Source organism: Oryctolagus cuniculus, chromosome 21 (genome assembly GCF_964237555.1).
Source record: "Oryctolagus cuniculus chromosome 21, mOryCun1.1, whole genome shotgun sequence".
Lineage (NCBI taxonomy): Eukaryota > Metazoa > Chordata > Mammalia > Lagomorpha > Leporidae > Oryctolagus > Oryctolagus cuniculus.
The window spans coordinates 15,834,533-15,847,612 of record NC_091452.1 but is presented as its reverse complement, the minus strand read 5'-3'; the positions used below and the strand labels follow the sequence as shown (position 1 = coordinate 15,847,612).

The window sequence follows — 13,080 nt, the reverse complement described above, 5'->3', positions numbered from 1 at the left end:
ATGGGTTTAACTGAGCTGCAAGTGGCTGAAGCAGAGCTCTCAGAGATGAGCTCGGCTGCTCTCCAAGTATGCTGCAAGATCAGGGATCTGGCAGCCGAGCCTCCCTGAGCCCCGCTGCCGTGAGCCGCCAGGCGGGAGTGTGATGTAGCCGGGGCGAGTCACTGATTCACAGAAACTGGGCTTCGCAGGAAGCAAACAGACCAGCAAACCGGGAGACTGAACGTGGAAATGGAGACGTCCCTCTGAGCCTCCTGACCTGGTGGGTCTCCCTGCATTCTCCTAAAAGCTATTGAACAATGCATTAGCACAGGCGGCGCTTGGGATTGGAGGGTCCTGGCCGCCAGCCCCTTGAAATTTCTGTAAAATGCAGCAGCCTGTACGGATTGGGAGCTCAGGGTATTGCTTCGCTTCCGGCAGGGTACGGTGACATTCTGGTTTCAGCAGAGCAAGTTCCCCAGGAAGGTCTCATCCCCCCGCCGGCCTGGCTGCCTCACTTTGCAGCTCTTGCGGTTAGCATTCAGTGCTTACTTGCTGCCCACTTAGGAGACAGCAGCATTTGATCTCCTTGACAGCTTGCGTTCCCTAGCTGGTGTGCTTGGAGCTTAGACGTGGATTTGAAGGGATGTCTCCTTGGTTCCTGGATGGTGTCTCCCCATGGGTGCTGTTTTGACACTCATGTTCCTGAAAAGGTTCCAGATCGTTGTGGGGAACTGGATATTTGATATGAGATGGGACTGTCGGCTGTGATCAGATGTGAGAGGGGTTTTGATGGTGAGGTAGTCTTGCTTTTCTCCTTTGCCTGCAGTCTGGGTTTACAAGACAGGTTGGATTTTGGTGGTGCTGGATGTGCCTCTGGGGCAGATTTGCCCTAAGAGCCCAAAGCAGTCTGGATGGCTGCAGGAGAGGCAGAAAGCTAAGTAGCTGTTGAATGTGCCATGGGAGGCACTGGAGATGGCCCAGCAGGGCTGGGGGGTTGTGCACTAGCACGAGAGCGGGTGGAAGGAGGTGGAGGCCCGATGCTGAGGGATGCATGGTTGGTTAGTGGGCAGCGTAACCTTGACACACGCAGCACACTGAAGGTCACAGATCAGACAAGATGGAGCTGCATGGGGAGTCCGGTCCTGGTTAGGACTGAGCCAGCAGGGTCAGAATGGGCACTCGCTTAGGTGCCAGTGACCGGCACAGCCAGTGAGGGCTGGGGGGTGGGGGTGGAGGTTAGATTTCAGGGGCACAGGGAGAGTGATGTGGAGGATTTTGGGCACTGCAATTAATCAGAGGCAGTGTGTGATTAATTGCTTATTTTTTGGGAAGACTCTAATTGCATCTTTCTGCTTCTCACAGAGAGCTCAGTTGAGGGAGCTCTCTGACAGGGGCTTCTCAGCTTCTCAGGCCCAGGCACTGGGTAAATATTTGTTGACCTGATTTGCTCATGATCCTTCCCCACCCAAGTGTGTTTAGATTGTTTGCTGCATTTGAAGATTGGCTAGTTCACCTTTGATAGTTCAAACATCTACCTCCAGAGCGTCAGACGAGAGGTGTTCATGCCCCGGCAGAATGTTTAATACGATGCTCACGAAAGCAAGACAAAAAGAAGCCAAAGTCTGTGCAAACAAAACCTTGCTTCCTGCCTGGAAGATGGAAGGAGACTAGTTCTATCTCTGGGGGAACTTCACGGTCTTTCCCATGGCAGTTTGAGGCTGGAGTCAATAAGATTTCTTTTCATCTGGCTGCTTTGTCGCATGATGTCACCGTGGGACTTGGCTACCTCTGCTGTGGGCAAAACCTACAGCGTGGTTGTAGAAATGCACGCCACCTGTTGGATGCCCATGACCCTGGGCGTGTTGGGTTGGGCTAAGTTGGACGCCCGCTCGAAGAGAAGCAGTGATGAGCTTGCTTAGCAGCTCCTGCCGTTCTGTTGACATAGTGGTAAAGTTCATTTGGGTTGGGAAGGGCGTTTTCTGGGCTTCCACCTTTGCCAACGGCGACCTCTGTGTCCTCTTGGGTTTGTCGTTCTCCCACTCCCTGTTTCGGGCATCACAAGTTTTTATGGACACACATTGCTTACCTGAGAAAACTGGGCTGCTACTCACTCTTGACGCCACCGAGGAGACTGCGGATGCTGCTCTGCTAGGCTTGGTAAATTGACCCCAGGCTTGTTACCAGGGAAGTGAATGAAACCTTAAGAGGTGCAGCTGAATGAGTGAGGAATTTCCATAGACTCTGGCAGTGAGAGTGACTTTGGTGATTGTAATCAGACCTCGCCTTCTAGGGTCCTTTATCTTGGGGGATTCCAGACTATTTTTGAGTCAGCCATTGAGTGCATCGTTATTTTAGGCTTTGCAAGAATCTTGAACTCAGTGTTTCAGTGGATGAAGCATAGTGGGAGTTCAATGGTGGAAGCAGGAAAGATTTTAAAGAGCTCAGAGGTTTGGTTGACTTCAGGGTGGGGTTATGGCCAAGGTAGCTTTTTTGGGGAGTACCTGTCCAGTGCCTCTTTCCCTTTTTAACTGATGATAACCCAAGCCAAATCCCCAAGCTCTGACTGCCTGCGTGTTCTCTGAGCCTGTTTGCTTGAACTCTACAATAGTAGGGCAGTAACAAATGAGTGGTTGGAGGTTTAAATCTGGGTGTTCTTCCCTCCCCTGGCAGCATGGGGTGTATTTCTTTAGGTCTCCCCTGCTCCCTGCTAGATTGAGGGGCTGCCCCATTTAAGCACTCAGTGAATGTGGCAATGCATTTCTCCAGACCTTCAGCATAGATGCTGCCAGGGGTAAACCAGTTGTGCTTCTGTCTGTGTTATTTCCTCACATACTGGCCTGGGGCTTTTGGAGAGATTGGGGATCTTGGAGGAACAGTGGGATCTGGGTGAGACAGATTTGTGGGATGGCAGGGTGTGGAGGGGCTGTTTTGGGGGAGGAGGTTCTCTCCTTCGACTCGGGGCTTCCTCCTTTCCTCCTGAGGGGTGTGAGAACGTGGTGATGTAGCCAGCTGTGCAGACTCACTGGAGGAGTGGAGGCTGGGCGCCATCACTGCCTCCCCAGATTTTCAGAGGACCGGTGCTTGGTGCCTCTTCTTTGCTGTTATTGGGGCTTCTTTGCACGACAGTTTTCTCAAAGTGGGATGACAATGACACCTTTCTCATAGGGCTATTGGTGGGGGAGGGGGTTGTGAAGCACTTGGTCTAAAACCTGGCAAATGGAAAAGCCTCGATACACGTTCGCCATTAGTTATCTTGGTTATTGCTGATATGCTAGTCTGTATACATGTGGTGACCTTCTGTGTCTGCCAAGTAGCATGGGAAGGACTCAGGAGTAACTGGGGAGACAAAGTTGTGTCTGGCTCAAAACCCAGCTTCAGCCGGCGCCGCGGCTCAATAGGTTAATCCTCCGCCTGCGGCGCCGGCACCCTGGGTTCTAGTCCCAGTCGGGGCGCCGGAATCTGTCCCGGTTGCTCCTCTTCCTGTCCAGCTCTCTGCTATGGCCCGGGAGTGCAGTGGAGGATGGCCCAAGTGCTTGGGCCCTGCACCCCATGGGAGACCAGGAGAAGCACCTGGCTCCTGGCTTCGGATCAACACGGTGCGCTGGCCACACTGCGCCGGCCGCAGCGGCCATGGGGGGGTGAACCAATGGCAAAAGGAAGACCTTTCTCTCTGTCTCTCTCTCACTGTCCACTCTCTAAAAAAAAACAAAAAAAAACAAAAAAACAAAAAAAACACAGCTTCTAAGGCCCCAGAGTTTCCTTCTAAAGATGCTTATGCATCATCCTGGCCAACCACAGGGGTTGATGTGCAGCTGCCAAATACCTGTTGGCAGAGGTGGTCGCTGGGGAGGCATGAGGGGAGGACAGAAAGAGAAGGCCAGTCCCAGGCTGGGTATCTTCCCATCAAGTTGAGCAAGTCAAAGCAGATGGAGTGAAACAGCTCGGAGAACACGAGCAGACCCCTCTAGGGGAGAATATCCCAGTGTGGACTGGGCGCCGACTGCTGTGGGAGAGGAGAACACAGCAGAGTCTGATGGGGGACACGGAGCGGGCAGTGCTGGTTCAGGGTTCTTGCTGAGCTGCAGGATGATCAGCCATGGCACATCTGTCCAGTCCCTGAAGTTGACTGTGGTCTCTGTGTTGTTTTTTTTTTTTCCCCACAGGCAGAGTGGACAGTGAGAGAGAGAGACAGAGAGAAAGGTCTTCCTTTGCCGTTGGTTCACCCTCCAATGGCTGCCATGGCCAGCGCGCTGCAGCCGGCGCACTGCGCCTATCCGAAGGCAGGAGCCAGGTGCTTCTCCTGGTCTCCCATGGGGTGCAGGGCCCAAGCACTTGGGCCATCCTCCACTGCACTCCCTGGCCACAGCAGAGAGCTGGCCTGGAAGAGGGGCAACCGGGACAGAATCCGGTGCCCCGACCGGGACTAGAACCCGGTGTGCTGGCGCCGCAAGGCGGAGGATTAGCCTACTGAGCTGCGGCACCGGCACTGTGTTGGGTCTTAATCCTGCTGGTTTTCTTGGAACATAGAACATGGTAGGCCCTCAGTAAAGATGTGTGCTGAAACCGAGCTAATGAGTGCACCCATGGGAGGTAATGTTTGGGTTAGCTTTATTGGATTCGGATCAGTGGAGAGAATTTCCAGTCTGCAGAGTGACATGAACAGGTCACCCTTTTGGGGTCCCTGCTCTGCAGCAGACTCTGTTGCAAGATAAGCTCATTTGAACTGCCCAGGAGGAAGCCATCATTCTCTTTGAGAAACTGAGGCATGGAGGAGATTAAGCAACTTGGCCAAGGTCATGTAGCTCTGAGTGGCTCAGCTGGGGGGTGAACCCAGGCACTATAGATCTCTCAGCTGCTATGCTGTGCTGTGCTGCTAAGTATAAATGCCACAGGCAGGAGGAACTAGGACGTTCGTGTCCGGTGCTCAGGTTCATGCGCTTGTCACAAGGGGGGGCCGTTGTGGGGAGTGGTGAGCCGTGAGACTGGGACTGGCCAGGGTTAGAGCTGACAAGGAGGCCTAAGTGCTGGTTTTTGTTTTCAGTCTCTGCAAGTTTCTCAGGCAGTCTTGCCTGGTGCGTGCGTGTCCACACGTAAAGGCACGCAGCTGCCCTCTTCCCCCAGAGTCCTCCTGGGCCAGGGCGTGAGCTTGGCAAGGACAGGAAACTACGTGGGCCTCATTCTCCCCTGTTTCTTGACTGAGCATACACAAGCTGCTGAGTACGCATTTGGTGAAGGGACCCCAGTCATTTTTCTGGCTTCAACTCTGAATTTGTGGGTGACCCCGTGATCCACTTTTGTTCTGCTCTACCTTTTGCCATTCTGGTTGCTTCCTGTCCATCCTGGGATGGCTTGTTCCAGTGGAAGACGGCCTGAACTCTCCTCTTAATTGAAGTGCTTTGGGTGATTGGAGGATCTTCCCTTAAAAATTGTTTGCCTTCCCACATCCAGCCAAAGCCTCGTTGTCATTGTGTCTGCTACCCAGAGCCCTATCGCAAAGAGTCTCATCTGTGATTCAATTTTCTAAGTAGCAACAAAACCAGGATCTTTTCTGGCCCCCGAAGGCGTGCATCTGCTGTATTGCCCAAATGGGGTGAAGACCCTCCGCGGCTCCTGCCCATGGTGACTGCCCTCCGTGCTCTGTGTTCTCTCTGCTCCAGCCGTCCCCTGGATCAGAAGTCTAGCATTCGCCTTTGTGTGTTGTGTGTTCTTCGCTCCTCTCGCTCATCCTTCTTTCTCTTCGGCACGTCTTGTTCTCCTGCTCGCCTTAGTCTGTGCTCTATTTAGACTGTGTGAGCCTGCCTTGCAGCCCTGGCAGGGCCGTTCTGCCGCCTTCTCATTTGTCTGAAAGGTACCTTTAGGAAATCTAATCCAAATGGTCCCAGCCCAGCCCTGAAGACGAGGCTCCCAAAGATCTGGCAAGTGCGTTTTGTGCTGGCCTACACATCTCATTTGCATGGTTGCCTCGGATCCCGTAAGAAGGCAGCCATTGACGGAGCGCTGCTGCGTGTTCTGAGCTCCGCGCCAGTTTGGCAACCCTTGCTTTGCGTCAGTGGGTTTCTCTGAGTTCTTTCTGCTTCCCTTGCCTTTCACCTCCTGACCTCTGACAGACTTCCTGAAAGAATGGCCTGCACTCACCGCCACTTTCTCCTCCCTTACTGCGCCATGCAAACCACCATCTCCAAAGCCACCTGTTAACACCAGCAGCCATCACATCCAGTGGCTTTCGCCTGGCCATGGAGTACCATCGATCCCCGCATTTCTTCTGTAAAACCTCCTGTGTCGCTCTCTTCCACGTTGTGAGCAGTTGGCTTCCCTCCCTCTCCCTTCGGCTGCCATTCTCATTCCTGTGAATGTAGCGCCGTTGAGGAGAGCGTGTGGTCTCCCTTCCACCCATCTATTCCCCAAATGCCCACAACAGCCAGCTGTGGGCCAGGCCAAAATCAGGAGTGGGAAGCTCCATCAGGGTCTCCCACGTGGGTGGCAGGGACCCAATTACTTGAGACGTCATCTGATGTCTCCCAGGGTCTGCATTAGCAGGAAGCTGGAGCCAGGAGCTGGAGCCAGGTGTCAAATCCAGATTCTCTGATATGGGGTGCAGGCATCTTCACCACTAGGCTGAACCCTCACTCCTTCTGTTCCTTGACCTTAACTTTGACTTCTCCATGGCTTCCTCCCCTTGTGCTCCATCGTCACTCGTCTATTTTACTGATTTCTTACCCTTCATCCTCTGTTACCTCTTAACATATGCAGACCTACTTACTCCGTCATAAGCCACTGGGTGCTAGTTTTGCCGCCTTCATTGAAGAAACTACTGTTTGGCCTACCCTTTAAGGCAAGAAAAAAAGCATCCTCAGCTCTTTTGTGCCTCCGTCTTGCATCCCATCAGCTGCCAGATGCTCCAAGTTGTGCCTCTGGGATGACCCTTGCGTGCATGCCCATCTTGCTGTCCTTACCAGCACTCCTCAGGGACTTTTGCCTGGACCCTTGCAGTAGGCTCCTAATCAGTTCCTCTGCCTCTGGGTTTTCCTGGCTGTGCTACATCTTCCACGGAGAGTGGAATTCTTCCAAAGCATAGGTTGGATGACGTAATTCACTTACCGAGACCTTCAGCAGCACTCTGATGTGGACAGAATTAATGGCTGCTCCTGAACTTGGTATTCGAGTCTGCTATGCCAAGACCCCTGCCCCCCTTTTCAGGCATACCTCCTCCTTGCCCCTGTGACTGGCCAACCTATTCATGGCTCATTGAGTCCAGGCCCATGTCTTCCTCCTTTTGCCCGAAACAGCGTCTTGTTCTGCCAGTGAATGTTTGTGGGGTTGAATTAGATCAAAGTAGCCAGGGACTATGTCAGTTCCTCCTTGAACCGTTTACCCAACCACTAGTGGCAGCTGTCACCTACTAGCACTGCCTGTGTGCCCTCAACTATACTGCATGCTTCACACGCATCATTATCTCTCTAAATGCTGGTGGTTTGACCATCACTCCGTGGGGTAGCTGGTATTATCCCTGGTGCACAGATGAGGGTGCTGAGGCTCCGCAAGGTTCAGTTAGCCCGGATCTAAGACTTGGACCCATATCTGGTTGCCTGCAGACCACTGTACGTCCTACCCTGTCTCTAACAGTTATGACTCCTTGGCTGGATTGTAGGACCCAGGGATTTGTTAAGCAATGAAGGCAAAAGAGCTGGCTTCCCTGAGAATTCACCCTGCCCCAGGTGCTGTTTTAAATGCTTGACAAGCGGGCTCATCTGGTCCTAGCAGCACCGCCCCATTTTGCAGATATGGAGACTGATGATCATGAAGCTAGGGTGACTCCTTGTGTTCATGCAGCTCCTCTGTGGCAGGGGGGTGCCAGCTTTCCCAACTTTCAGCTTCAGAGCTGATAACATTCTTAATTTTGGGGGACAAACTATAAAAGTTCAGGCTTTGGAATCCAGCGGACACGCGTTCACCCCTGGGTGCCAGTGCTTGCTAGCGTGTGGACGAGCCATTGAGCGGCTCACAGCCCCGACGCCCTCGTCTGTACAGTCAGTGTCTGTCAGATAAGCTTACTGTGGGGACGTGCAGAGCACTTAGTGTCAGGATGCACAGTGAGCATGCGTTTCATATTGGTTGTTGATATATAGCTGTGAAGATGGGACAGGATGCTTTTGGCTCTCCTTCTCTCCCTGCTTCCGCTTTATAAAGACATCTTGCTGGTTTCTGCCCATTGAGAGAATCTGGCTCCACGTGGGGTGCCTGACAGATGTCCTAATATCACCATCCAATTTTTAAACTCTGACTGTGAGTCCACGATGTGTTGGTTAAACCTGTGCTTTGCCTAAGACACTCTCGAGGCTTCTGGTGGGTTCTGGTTCCAGTGGAAAGAGAGCATGGTGCCCAGCCTAGATGTCACGCACCCCTAGCCACCTTCAAGTGCTTGAGCCTCCCTGGATGGGAGAATGCGTGTGTCATCGTGACGTTGCTGTCCCACACCAACGCTGGCCATCTCTGGAGCGGGGGCCAGAAAGCTCTTTTGTGCCAGCACTGACGTAATGCACTTTTCACTCGGATTTGTTTGTCCCACTGTGACCTTTCAACTGCAGCTGCCTGGGGCACAGAAGTACTGCCACACCATCCACGCATCCATTCATTCATTCATTCACTCAACAAAAACGTCATTTCAGGCCTTATGGTCTTCCCTGGGCAAGATAGACGAGGGCCCTGTCCTAAAGCCGCAGGGGAAACCAAAGTAAATGAGAACACATGGGAGGTAATTTCAGATGCGGTCGGGGCTCCGAAGAAATTGGAGCTGCGATGGGGCTGACCAGAGGTGGCCACTTGACATTGGGTGTCTAGGGACGGCCTTCCTGAGCTGAGCACTGAGTTTTTGTTTAAGGGGAAGAATCACTTCCTGAGGTGACACCCTGAACATCTATAGGGTCCAGGTACTATTCTGGAAGCTGAGAGACAGCAGGGACTACCAGGGAGACACAAGTCCCTGAGCTTCATGGAGCTTGCATTCTGGTGGGGGTCATGCAGGCATGCATTTGCTCATTCACGTATCTGAGAGCCTGCCACGTACCAAGCACTTTCTAGGCACTGGGGACATAACAGACAACACAAAGAGGCTGGAATCCCTGCCTACACAGAGAGCATTCTACCCACACGACAATGACAAATGTAGAGAATATTCCAGGCAAAGACCTTGAAGCCAGACATAGCCTGTCCAGTGCACAGAAGGCACACTGGGACAACTGGGACTTGGGAATGCATGGGCAACATGGTCCAATTTGAGCTTGACCTCATGGTTTGCACTTGGCTCCAATTGCACTGAGCAGGAAAGCTTTGCAGGATTTTCAGTAGGGACATGGACGATCTGGTTCTCGTGTGAAGGCCCCTCTGTTGTGAAGGGAGGATCGCAGAGGGGTGGTTGGATCCAGGGAGGTAAGTTGGCTTGTTGCTGTATGCCAGCGAGAGGTAGAAACATGTCCCTGAAGTTAACCTAGAAAGCTTGGCATTGGTGTGGAGGTGGCAATTGGATTAAAAATAATGTGAGTAGTTCTGCTTTTATTAACAGCATGTTTTTGATAAATGACTTTTGAGCTACGTATTGATCATTCCAGAACAAGTGCTCTGAGTTAACTGGAGACCACTGCTGCTTGTGCCAGTGTGTGTGTGTATGTGTGCGTGTGTGTGTGTGCGCGTGTGTGTGCCAGTAGTGTGTTAGCTAGGTGGACTATGCAGCTCTTCAGGGGGAGCAGAGTGTTTGATATTTGCAAGTGCTCCTGATGGACACCACTGTGTATTTTAAAATGGGCTTATAAGGTTGGATCACAAATTTCATAATGTTCAATCTTAAAAGCCAATGTATTTTTGGAAACAGAATGCTGATGCATTTTTCTTTCTTTCTTTTTTTTTTTTTTTTGCACCATATTACATCTTCAGTTGCCTATATTTTTAGTGCTGTTGGCCACAATTAATGTGGGGCCCTCAGCTGAGCTAATTTTGCTTTCCTCTGACTTAGCCTCAAGTACTCATTCTTGGTTATGTCAGGAAGGTGTGTGACTTGTGATCCATGCGCTCTGTGATTTGGTGACGTAGTTTGCAGGTGGAGGGTCCTCTTCCTTGGAGAATAGATGAATGATGCGATCCTCAAGCGTGAGCTCAGCTGTCCCAGTGGTGATGAGCACCCAGAACATATACTTGGCTTCTGTTCTCTTTTGATAAGAAACATTTTGTTAACAGCTTTATTAAGGATTTTAGGGGGAGTTATGTGGATTGTTGATAGGCGTGTCATTGGGGAAGCTGCATTTTTATTATTTTTCCTTAAGTGTTGTAGTTATGTGGAGAGCAAATCTTAGGTTGCATCTAATGTATTTTAAGGGAACAGGTATCCCCTTCTGCAGCGGTAGTAGCCGATCTGCCCTTCCTCACGGCCCATGCACCATTGTCTCTATTAACACTCTTTGGGCCTTGATAATTATAAATCAGATGTGTATATTGGGAAGAGATGTTGATTTCAGAGTAAGTTTTTCTAGAAAATAGAAGCTGGAGAAAAAAAAAAAGGAGAACCCAAACTTGGCTTTGTGCTGGCAGCGACAGCACTGCTGCGTGTGGGCGGGCGGCTGCATGCACCCGCTGCTCGGAAGTGCTCTTCCTCTCCATGGGGATAACTGGCTGAGGCGCTGCCACGGGGCCAGGAGGAGGAGGCAAGCCGTGTGTGGGCAGCCTGCTTGTTCTTTTATTAGCATCCTCACTGTGCTGCACCTCGACCAGCCCAGAGCACGCACAGGTCCCCTCCGTGCACCGCCAGCCGCAGAGGGGTGGGGGGCCAGGTGCTCTTGTGTGTGAGTTGAGCTGTTCCTGGGGGCTGTGGAGCCACCGGGCACGTGGATGTCCTTGGGTCACTGGCTGTCTTGGCCTCAGGCTTTGCAGTGAGCACGAGCAGTCGCGGATAAGAGGGCGCCTTCTCCCGTGTGACCCATTCTCCCTTTCCCCCGTGACCTTGCCCCATCTCGGCCTCTGCAGCACTGCTCTGCGGTTTGTCCAGTGCCATCCAGCCAAGAAGGAGCAGAGCTGAGGTCTGAATTTTGGACCGTTGATTGCAGAACCTCAGATCTGAATCCCCAGCTCTGCTGCCCTGCTCCCCACGGCCCCCCCAAGTCATCCTGGTGTGGCAGGAGAAGGCCAAGGCTGTAAGGTCAGCCCTTCCTTGGCCCTGGTGCTGAGGGGGTCGTAACACCCATCTCACAGGATGGTTGGGGGATTTAGCGAGGTGGCACATGAAGTGCCAAGCCCAGTGCCTGGCACGTGGGAAGTGGACACTGTTACCGACGACAGAGGCAGTGGCCCAGCTCGCTCTCGTAGAGTGCTACTTCCTCGAGGACAGGGATGTAGCTTCCCTTACTCTGCAGCTTCTACAGGAGGGGTTCCCAGCCTGCACTGTCGACATCCAGGGCTGGGTAATTCTCACTGTGGGATCTGTCCTGTGACGCGTCCGGTGTTGAGCAGCATCTCTGGCCTCTGCCTACTAGATGTTAATAGCACTCCCACCCTCACTCATGAAATCCAAATGAGCCTTTACACAGCGCCAAAGACCACTGGTGGACTGGGCGAAACAGCCCCTGGTTGAGAACCACTGATCTACGTGCACCTCTCATGGGATCTCGGGACTTTTTTATGTTCTTACATGTATTCTCTCAGCACACACACTCACATGAGATGGTTAAAACAAAAATTATGGTTAATGTTTGAGAATTTTGAGAGCAAAGGCCCATTCTGGAAGGGTCCTCAGTTAGCAGAGTCTGTCTCCCTCCAGGGTCAATGGAGCTTCATCACTGGATAGTTTCCTTATTGTAATTCTGCATCTCATTGCCCCTAGCTTTGGAGTTGCAACCGGTTCCAGGAGTTTTTAAAAACATGTTGCTGAAAGCAACACTAGTATCAGCTTTTAAATAATACCATGCCTTAAAGCAACAATAGTATCAGTTCTTAAAAATACCATGCCTTAAAGCAACACTAGTATCAGCTCTTTAAATAACACCATGCCTGATGAAGTGGCGCTTTTAAAGATGATTTTAGACCAGCGGAGTTGCTGCCTGAAGCGCCTAGGGCTGTATTTGGTCATAGGCTGCTGGCTTGGAGGCCAGCCTTGGATTGAAGCTCTCAAGCAGCGATTGACACTGTGGTCAGTCCCAGAGTAATGTAATTATCGGCAATAATTTGCCATTGCTTTCAAAGTCAGAAGGAGGGCTAATGAAAGTCCTAGCCGAGAAACGGATTGTGGGCCGGCGCCGTGGCTCACTAGGCTAATCCTCCGCCTTGTGGCGCCGGCACACCGGGTTCTAGTCCCGGTCGGGGCGCCGGATTCTGTCCCGGTTGCCCCTCTTCCAGGCCAGCTCTCTGCTGTGGCCAGGGGGTGCAGTGGAGGATGGCCCACGTGCTTGGGCCCTGCACCCCATGGGAAACCAGGAGAAGTACCTGGCTCCTGCCATCGGATCAGCGCGGTGTGCCGGCCGCGGCGGCCATTGGAGGGTGAACCAATGGCAAAGGAAGACCTGACCTTTCTCTCTGTCTCTCTCTCTCTCACTGTCCACTCTGCCTGTCAAAAAAAAAAAAAAAAAGAGAGAGAGAAACGGATTGTGAGGATACTCCAGCGTATCTATCGAAGGTGTGCGTGGCTCTACTTCCTTTGGAAATGCACACCAAGAGCAAACCACTGGGGCTGGGAATCGACTTACCCTAAGTGTCTCTATGAAAAAGAAGTAGAATGTAAGTATTTTAAGTTGAACCAAATGCGTCTAGTGTATTTCTTGTATCGGAATTCATGGAAGTTGTCTATTTTAATTGACTTTAGTAGAATACAATTTAATCATTCTCTGACACCTGTGTCTTATCTTGAACTTCTTACCCTGCCGTGATTATTTTCAAAATTGGCTTCCCACTCAGAGTGACCAAAAGGCACCGGGATGAGAAGGCCTGGCCCAAATGCCACGTGGAGCCGAATGCTTACACTAGTCCTCCTGTGAATTTTTTGTTTTAAGGGAAGATGAGTTTTCATATTTCTTTTTAAAAAGTTATTATTTGAAAGGCAGGGTTACAGAGATAGGAGAGACCGAG

The 13,080-nt window shown here is 51.7% G+C and overlaps 1 protein-coding gene across 19 annotated transcripts in view; it reads left to right on the top strand.

Moving 5' to 3' along the window:
• The window catches only part of CIT (citron rho-interacting serine/threonine kinase), a 182,021-nt gene that overhangs the window by 75,232 nt on the left and 93,709 nt on the right, over positions 1–13,080 (top strand). The window lies entirely within an intron of this gene.